We start from the raw sequence: 8893 nt of genomic DNA, 5'->3' as shown, positions 1-8893 counted from the left end.
AGAACCTTCCTCTGAGCTCAAATGACTGGTTTTGTATTATGTGATCTGCTTCAAAGCTCTGAAAGCTTGCTTAGCTCAACAAAACCATCAAAATTAAAACAGGTGCTTACCTGACTATCTATACTTTTGGATAATTTCTTATAAATACTGCTCAGCTAAAACTTTTCACTCATAGGGGTAATATATCAGTTCTCAAAAATTTCTTCTCATGAGGTATATGCTATCTACATAAACAATACAGAATCAGTATCCAATTTTTCTTAAGGATGATGTTGATGGGCCCTTTCAAATGAGACAAATCCTTTATTGTTAGGCAAAAGACTGAAAAATACCTAGCATAGATCCAAGTACCATAAATTATGTAAACCAACTCCAAATACTGAAAACTACATCCACAGCCACACTTATCTAATATTAAATCAAGCAGCTCCAAAAGATTTTCATCCTGAACAAATCAGAACGATAGAGTTTTGACTGTACTAGTTTACACAGCAAAATAAATTACCACTGTTCTACTGCATTGAAAGTCTAGATGTAATAAAAAAGTAGCTAATTAACCCATTTATCAGAAATACCAAACAGGCCAATGGTTTTTGTAATTATCAAGACAATTCAATTTTTGCTTTAGTGTGCAGGCTTGTTTGCCCAACTCAATTGGAGATCATCAAAATTACTTACAATACACTGTCTAGCAAAGCATGACAAAATTAGTCTGCTACAACCAATTAATTGAACTTAATAAAGCTTTTAAATTATTTTTGTTTATTACCATTCCTTTGGGGTTAATGATGTAGTCCTTTTTGGCTACAAGGAATAATTAATATTTTTTAAAAGAAAATTAGATTTTCAGTGTGTTAAGATAGACCAACAACTCTCCCTAATGGGTAAATACTAAATTATTCTTCAAAACCAATACTTAAAACATTAATTTATTTCTCTAATAAAACCTTCTGCCTACATACAGTTATGTGTATATATATAAACAGCTTATAGGCAAGATCACATATTATTGAGGATGATTGCTGAATTACTTCTCAACAAATATGTACTAATTAAAATTAATATTCATAAATAAATCCCTCTTGTCTTTTTTAATAGAGAGCAATCTGACCATCATTCTGTGAATATAGCTCTATAAAGTTTCATGCCACACTACTTTATTGCAGTTGATTAGCCATAGTCAAAAATAGCTGATAAGTTAATTGCTTTAATAACAATGTCAATGCAATTAACATTCAGATATTCAAATGAAGTCATGCCATGTTCATCCAAATGAATTAATGCTCAGAAATTCTAATGGAATTGCTCATCTTTCTACTTTCTTAACATAAAGAAAACAATGTATTTACTGCTTTGAAAACTTTTAAATTATTCACTAATGTCAGAAAAAAACCCTATTCCCTACACTTTAACATACACATTTCCACCTAAAGAACTTACAGTTTATTTTTAGAATGGGTAAGATAGTTGTAATTATTAAGGACTTAAGCATGATCCCATTTAGGAGGCAACATGTATCAACCCATGAAGATGTTTGTAACAGTTCTCTTCCTATCTCATCTAAAATACTTCAGCAAGAAGGGCTAAGTATGTAAAAAGGGCAGACTTCAACCACAGCTGCTCCAGTCAGTGCCCAGCACCAAGCGACTCCGTCACGCTCAGCTCCATGCCACCTTAGGAGGATATATTTGGGCTGTCACCAAAAATGCACTCTGGCCAGAAATTACTTTTACAGCCTTTTAACTCTTTTGTTCTGGGTTTTATGGTGAAGAAACATCACCTGCCGCCTCAGCCTCAGAAAATCCTGCACGGTAGGAAAAGTTCACTGTACTTTCATAGAATCACAGAATGGTTTGGGTTGGAAGTGACATTAAAGATCATCTCATTCCAACACCCCTGCCACGGGCAGGGACACTTTCCGTGATGAGCCTGGGTTGCTCAAAACCCCATGCAGTCTGTCCTTTCTCAATCTGCTTTTATTCACTGCTCTGTTGTGCTTAAACTGGACTGAAAAACACCTAACAGGATCAGCTTCAGTAACAAAGACCACAGCCAGCAAGTGAAGTTAAACCCAAAACCTTGTTTCTCCCTTAAGATTACATTTTTATGCGAGGCAAGAACACAATTTCACTCTGGTCAGTCATCCCAGACTATGCAAAATAAAAATATCATGCCCTGACAGCAAGAAGAAGGGTGTCAAAACTATATTTATTCAACTATGACAATAATGCCAGATGCAGCAACCATTGAAATATGGTAATTTTATTTTTTCTAATGAAAACCTTTTCTACGACGGCTGTTTCTCAACAGTATGTGACATTATCTGAGTATACTTACTCAGCCCACTCTACATGTTCATTTGAGAATACAGACACATGTCCCATACCCAGGCAGCAAGCAGAGACTGACAGTTCACCAGCCAAAAACCACCTTGAGCTTTTGCACATAGAGTTGGAACCTCCCCGCAGCATTACGTGGCTGGGGCAGGCACTCTGCATGGAGGCACGTGCTTACACACCTGTGAAAGAAAACTGAGCGGAAGCATTCACTGCAATTCCAATATGGAAAAATAAAAAAAATCCCGTTTAAAAGTGGCCTTGAAACTATAGTAATACACAGGACAGATGTAACGCTACTGCATCTTGAACCTGTGACATACTTCACAGCAGCGGCTGATAAACAGACCAAGTACCAACCAGAGCTTCCCCTTGAGAGTGCTCATTTCTTCCTTCACTTTGACAAAATGGTTAAATTTTACATGCTGTGCCAGGCAGTTTTACGGATTCCTGTCTAACCTTTGATTCACTGTACTGAACAAGGCTACAGGATGTCACCGGGTGGCTCAGTATTCACAGATTCACAGATTCATTCAGGTTGGAAAAGACCTTAAAAATCATCAAGTCCATTAACCCAGCACTGCCAAGCCCATCACTAAACCACATCCCTAAGCACCACCTCTATGTGTTTTTTAAACACCTCCAGGGTGATTCCACCACCTGTTTCCCAGTGCCTGACCACCCTTTTCAGTGGATAAATTGTCCCTAATCCCCAATCCAACCCTCCCCTGGGCACCTCGAGGCCGTTTCCCCTCGTCCTGTCGCTTGTTCCCTGGGAGCAGAGACTGACCCCCCCTGCCCACAGCCCCTGTCAGGGAGCTGCAGAGAGCGATCAGGTCGACATTTCTATGAAGTTAAAACTACAGATTTTAAGTTCCTTACATTATGCAGTAAAGATAGGAAAAAGGAAACCGCTCTCCCTACATGCAGAATGAGGACAAACACTGTTTGAAAAAAAATATCAATAGATGGCCTCTTCACCAAGAACTATCATGAATATCTCTTACACAATAATCTCAGGAAGGCAGATAGATATCAGAACTTCGTGAATAGTTTGGATGAAAAAAAATTAGATCTTTCTAAGGAAAATAACTCTCTGCTGCTGCTCACTGAAGAATTTTTAAGGTGTTATTTTTATAGTGGGTAATTCTCTTATGCATCAAAATTAATAAGTAGAAAATATTGTATTTCAAATATTCTCAGATAAAAGTTAGCAACGTACAGTTCACTTCTTTGTTAGCAAACCTTGAAAGCTTATCATCTTGCTGAAGAGAAAAGAGTCCTCAAAACCATGAACTTTTGTGTTAATATTCAACTAATGCTGCAATGTTTCTTGTGTTGCATAAAATCTTTGGCAAGCACACTTCAGAATGCCTTCAGCCTGCCTACGAGAACTGACAGGTATGTATTTTAGCTGGGAAATTAACATTACTTTTTTGTTGTTTTTTGGGGGGGGGGGTGTGGAGGGAAAGGATGTGACTGTAACACCTCAAAATATAACAATACACTAGAGGAATGACTTATATTAACTCACAGTGCCAGCCCTGGATACGGGCAAATAAGAGTAACATGATGAAAAAAAATTCATCTGACTAGTGCAGTTTAGTCTTATTTACTAACAGACACTAGAGAAAGCACAGAAGAAACTGATTCTCACCACCATTATATTAGGGACAAGTCAAACAGAGTTTGTTGATTGTAATCTGGTCCACAGCGTTTTTTGTCCATTCAGTAAAAAAATCTGCAGAGCTTGGCAGGGTGACTGGCATAAAAATAACATTCATCACCTGGAGCCAGTCAGCTATTGTAGTTGCAGTACAGAATAAATTGCCCTGATTATTTTTGTTTTAAACATCATAACATCATGTACTGTTACTTAATTTTAGTGACATTGTGTAGAGTAAATATATATATATATATGTATTTACAGCTGCATAGCTGCTTTCCTGCCATCCTTACAAAACAATTCTACTTTTTCTGTTCAGCAGCCGTTGTTAAATCCGCATATCAGGAACTGGTCTGCAGTCATCTACTGAACCAACCTCCTCTTAAAATTAACTCTCCATACCAATCCAGAGTGGATTCTGACACACAAATCCAGTATTGGTTAGTTTTCAGATTCACACAGAGATGTACCCTTTCTGACTCTAATGCACCATGTCCTGACACCTCCTGAAACCAGATGAGTGAAAGAACTTTTGTGAAGTAAGAAAAAGTAGAACTGAATTATTCCTGCTGGAGAATATTTGAACATTTAAAGCTTCCATCTCCAACTGAGTTTGGAACTTAAAATATAACTTCATTATAATTTTATAGCAGAAATATCCTGTGAAGATCACCTAACTACTGCTTTATTTGTACACTATTAAATGTTATAGTTTATTGCTTGAAATATCGATTCTTATTTACAAGATTTTTCTCCTTCAATAAATCCCGTCTAGGATAACTGTGCTATCAGATGCTTTCTGTTATCTTCAGCAAAACAATTCTACTGTTTCCTACCAACTACTCAAAATGTTGTATTATGGGCTACTCCTTATCACTGAAATAACCCAAAATGATGCATAACAATATGATTCATCAAGGGTTGAGTAATAAACAGACCAACTTTAAGGGAACCAGTTTTTGTGAAAACAGATTCAAAGAACGGAAGAGAAGATAAGAGTGCCAAGAAATGTCGATTTTAAAACAAAATACTTCTTCATTCAAATGAGGGAAGAACAATTTCTAGAAAAAAAAAAAATGTTTCTCAATTATCTTACCCATACAGTTTAACTGCAAAAGAAGACTTTTCATTGTTATTTTTCAAACATTTGACAAACGATTCCACCCTTGTCATAGCAGAAAATATCATGGCAATTATATGAAATAGTTTCCCAGTGAAGAACCATTTCACAAGTAAAACACTGAACTGTTTCTACTGTTTTTATATTATAGCTTCTCAAATTCTTCCTCAATCAGTCATAACAACTTAGCTTGATTAAACTTTGTGTTATCTGCAGAGAGCTGGAATTGTTATTATGTCAATGCATTTTGCCAGAGCCCTGGTCAGCAGAATGTCTTGAAAGAATCCCCAGTAACTGACCGCAGTCCTGCTGTCACAGCACAGTTTCTTTCCGTTAACCCTCCTTCATACATCGCTCTCTAAATTTAAATTTAACGAAGAAGCACAGAATCTGCTTGCTTCACCCCCCACCACCATAAGGAGGAGTGAAATGAAGGAGGATTCTATTTGCTGGAATTCCAGACATTTGAAAATCAAGCTCACTCTTGAAAAACCCATTAGTTACTAAACTTTATGGAGACAGCTCACGCTCAAGGTATATTGTCATCTTTTCTGCAGGATTCTTCACCTGTATTTCACTGTTCTCTCGGTGAAAAAGTCCAGGTGATTTGTAACAGCCAAGACATGAAATAGCCCCGGTTCACGGATTTTTCTTTATATTGTGAAAGTTACAAAAGGAAAATAAAATCTTAAAAGCTTGAAATCATTGTTTACACAGACTAAGGGTTGCTATTCCTCTTTTCCCAAGTTTCTCACGCACAAACTACTCTACATCAGAAAGAGGAACTGTGAGCACAAAGTAGCAATTATCTCTTCAGCACTGCAACAGGAACATTAAAGAAGGGTGTGATTCACGACCTAACTGACACTCTGTGCAGAAGAGGGCACATGTCACCACTTCTGTTGTTCAGGTTTTGGGGAATGGTAGGAGAGCAGCTCACAACAAAGTGGAAAAATAATTTGCCTTCCCCCCACCCCCCAAACTGTAAAGCGAGATCTTTCATAGAAGCTGGGCTGGTAAGAGAATTTCTGCTGGTGTTGGATGCAGTGGTTATGTTGACAGGGTGCATATAACTCTCCATCACATTACTGGCAGCACAGCTTCCAAAAGGTGATGCTAACAAAGGAGCTCCTGCCATATTAACTTTATAATGAATATATCCCACATTTCTCTATACTGCAGCAGGGTAAGATGAAATGCCTACAATAAAAATTTTAAATGCAGACTTCCATAGTTATGATGGAGATGATGCTACCTACATTTTGACCAGCAGACCATGACCAGACACCTTTAGAGCTTCCACTGTAACCCATTACATTACCAAATCACTAAAGTTATAAAAATGGTTCTTAATTTGGGGAATCAAGCTGCTTATCCATACCACATTCACTACTTTTCTTTAAATACCATCTGTCAGTTCTTGAATTAGGGTGGAAACTCCCTGCCTTCCTTTGTATAGTTGTAGAGCCTGCATCCACAGAGAAAAGCTTAAAAGCCTAACCATAAAGACTATGGTGCTCAGAAGAAAAGAAAAAAAAATCCTATTTTTTAACTATAATAGAAATCTAACTCTAGAGCTTTGAGTATTTGAGATAAATAATCCTGAACAATTTCAATGATCACACTTTAACAAGAAAGCCACCAGTACCAATTATTTGGGGGGTTAGTTTGCAACTTACTCATCAACATTTTTGCAAAGTTTAAGAAAAATCTCTGTGCAAGTGAGTTACTGGTTTGTACTAAGCATAATGAGCTATAATTTAAATAATTTGTTTCTTCCATTACAATGATGTGTATCAATGAGACACACTATAGATACAAGCAAACGTTTAAGTTCTCAATCAGTAATGTGCTCTTATTATATTGTCTTTCATTAGATATAAACAGTCACCTGAATTATTATAAAGTAAGAAATTACTCAGGCTTAAACCCAAAGCAACTTCAATTATCCCTTTATTTCAGACATTTGAAGTGCTTAGTTATTCTTTCAGATTCTATTAAGACGTTATTGCTGCTTTATTGCCAGTAAAACAGTATGTTTTCAAGTCTTTATAATAAGAAGCCAAAGGAACATCTGTATGAGGAACAAGCTGTTTGGTGTTTCCCCAAGAGATTTATCAGTTACGCTGAGTTCAACAAAAATCACACATCTGTACATAGAAATGTTTGTGCCAGTACATGCAGTACACTGTAGTGTATTCATATTTCATATTTATAAATATTCATTTGGGAAATTTCCATGCAAATGTCATTAACAGTGGTCTCTCTTCTGTAAATAAGCTTTTAAAGTACAAATCTCATTTGAGGGGTTATTACAGCTTCTAAAAGCAAAGACTTCTCAAGGATACTTTACTACTTAAAGGCAAACCCACATTAAATGCCTACATTTATTGGTTAAAACCTTGCTACTAGGTACAGCTCCTTCAGCATTTGATGGAGTCCCATCGCACAGTCCTTTTTCTAATCCACTTTAATCTGCTAGCCCAACACCTGCTTCTCCTAAATGCTTCAGGACAATGGCAAGAAATAATGAATCTGACCAGTGTATCCATCCACAAATGATTTATGCAGTACCTTGGGGGTTTCTGTTCTGTAAGGTAAACCCCAAGGATTAAGAATTAATCTCATTCCTAATGAAATTCAGACAGACAGATGACAGAGAGATATTATTTGGTTTCGCAGGGATTCCAAGCCTCTTCTGTATATTCAGGGATACGGAGCATGACATGTACCACAGCTTCACAAAGTACATAAAGAAACATTTAAGATAGAAGTATTGCTGTCTTTACATTGGTGCCTATTTTGATGGTATTTTTAAGTTGGCCTTTTAAGAAAGTTAATTTCCAACATGGATTATGCGGTTCCTTATTTATACTCAAACATTCATTCACACTAACCAAACCTTCCTTCCTGAACAGATGAGACATTTTGCTGTCATTTCCTCGAACTGGTTCATGATCTGCCACAATGAAAAAAATATTTTTTCATCCCACATTTCTCACCAACACTGCTGTTTTATCACTCATGTGAAATCAGTACCATGATCAACCCAGCCTGGTGCTGCACTCCCAGTCCCTTTTTTCCCCTCCCTTTTCCCTTTCCCTCCTGTCCCCCTTTCCCTTTTTCAGCACTGTGCCACAGACAGAGCTACAGTAATTTAATGTTTGAATGGGGAAGAAACGTTGACTTTTTATATTCTTGCCTCGTGTATCTGACATTCCAGATTATTTTGCTTGGTGTGCTCTCAAAAAATTGAATAAATATGAACACAACTGCGACAACAGCAACAAAAAAAACCCCACAGTATTTTTTTTTCAACAGCAATCTTTATCTTGTGAGGTTTTCTTTCTCCTTGCATGTCTATGAAATAGAGACTTTCTAAAAGAACTTCCAGTAGGTAGCAGATATAACAGAAGCCTTGCTGATGCCCTAACACTATAAATCTGATGAATTTCACCATTTGCTGTCTCTGTACTCAAAGAAGCTCTAATAAACTAACCTTGGGGGAAAAAAATCAGGAAAAATTGCAGAGAAATAGTATTTCAACATGGAAAGAGTACTGAAGAGTCATAACATCGTACCACAATCTTCCCTTTCAAATGAACCCGGACAATTGTAATGGAAAAATGTTTCCAGCATACTTGAATAAAAACCCTATTTATTCTGTCTCAGAGATTTGTAAAAGTTTACTCTCAATCATTAAACAGAAGCATTTAAGGAGATAACAGGCCACTATATGATAGAGAAATACATCCTGATGGTTACAATGGA

General features: G+C 36.8%; 1 long non-coding RNA gene across 1 annotated transcript; it reads left to right on the top strand.

Annotated features, from left to right (window-relative positions):
* The first annotated feature begins 3655 nt into the window (after positions 1-3655).
* Positions 3656-5337, top strand: LOC119157564. The gene is made up of 2 exons (XR_005107568.1): positions 3656-3737; positions 4322-5337. It is a non-coding gene; the product is annotated as an uncharacterized LOC119157564 (long non-coding RNA).
* The last annotated feature ends 3556 nt before the right edge of the window (positions 5338-8893 follow it).

Source organism: Falco rusticolus, chromosome 14, assembly GCF_015220075.1.
Source record: "Falco rusticolus isolate bFalRus1 chromosome 14, bFalRus1.pri, whole genome shotgun sequence".
NCBI lineage: Eukaryota > Metazoa > Chordata > Aves > Falconiformes > Falconidae > Falco > Falco rusticolus.
This window is presented reverse-complemented; position numbering and strand designations above follow the sequence as displayed.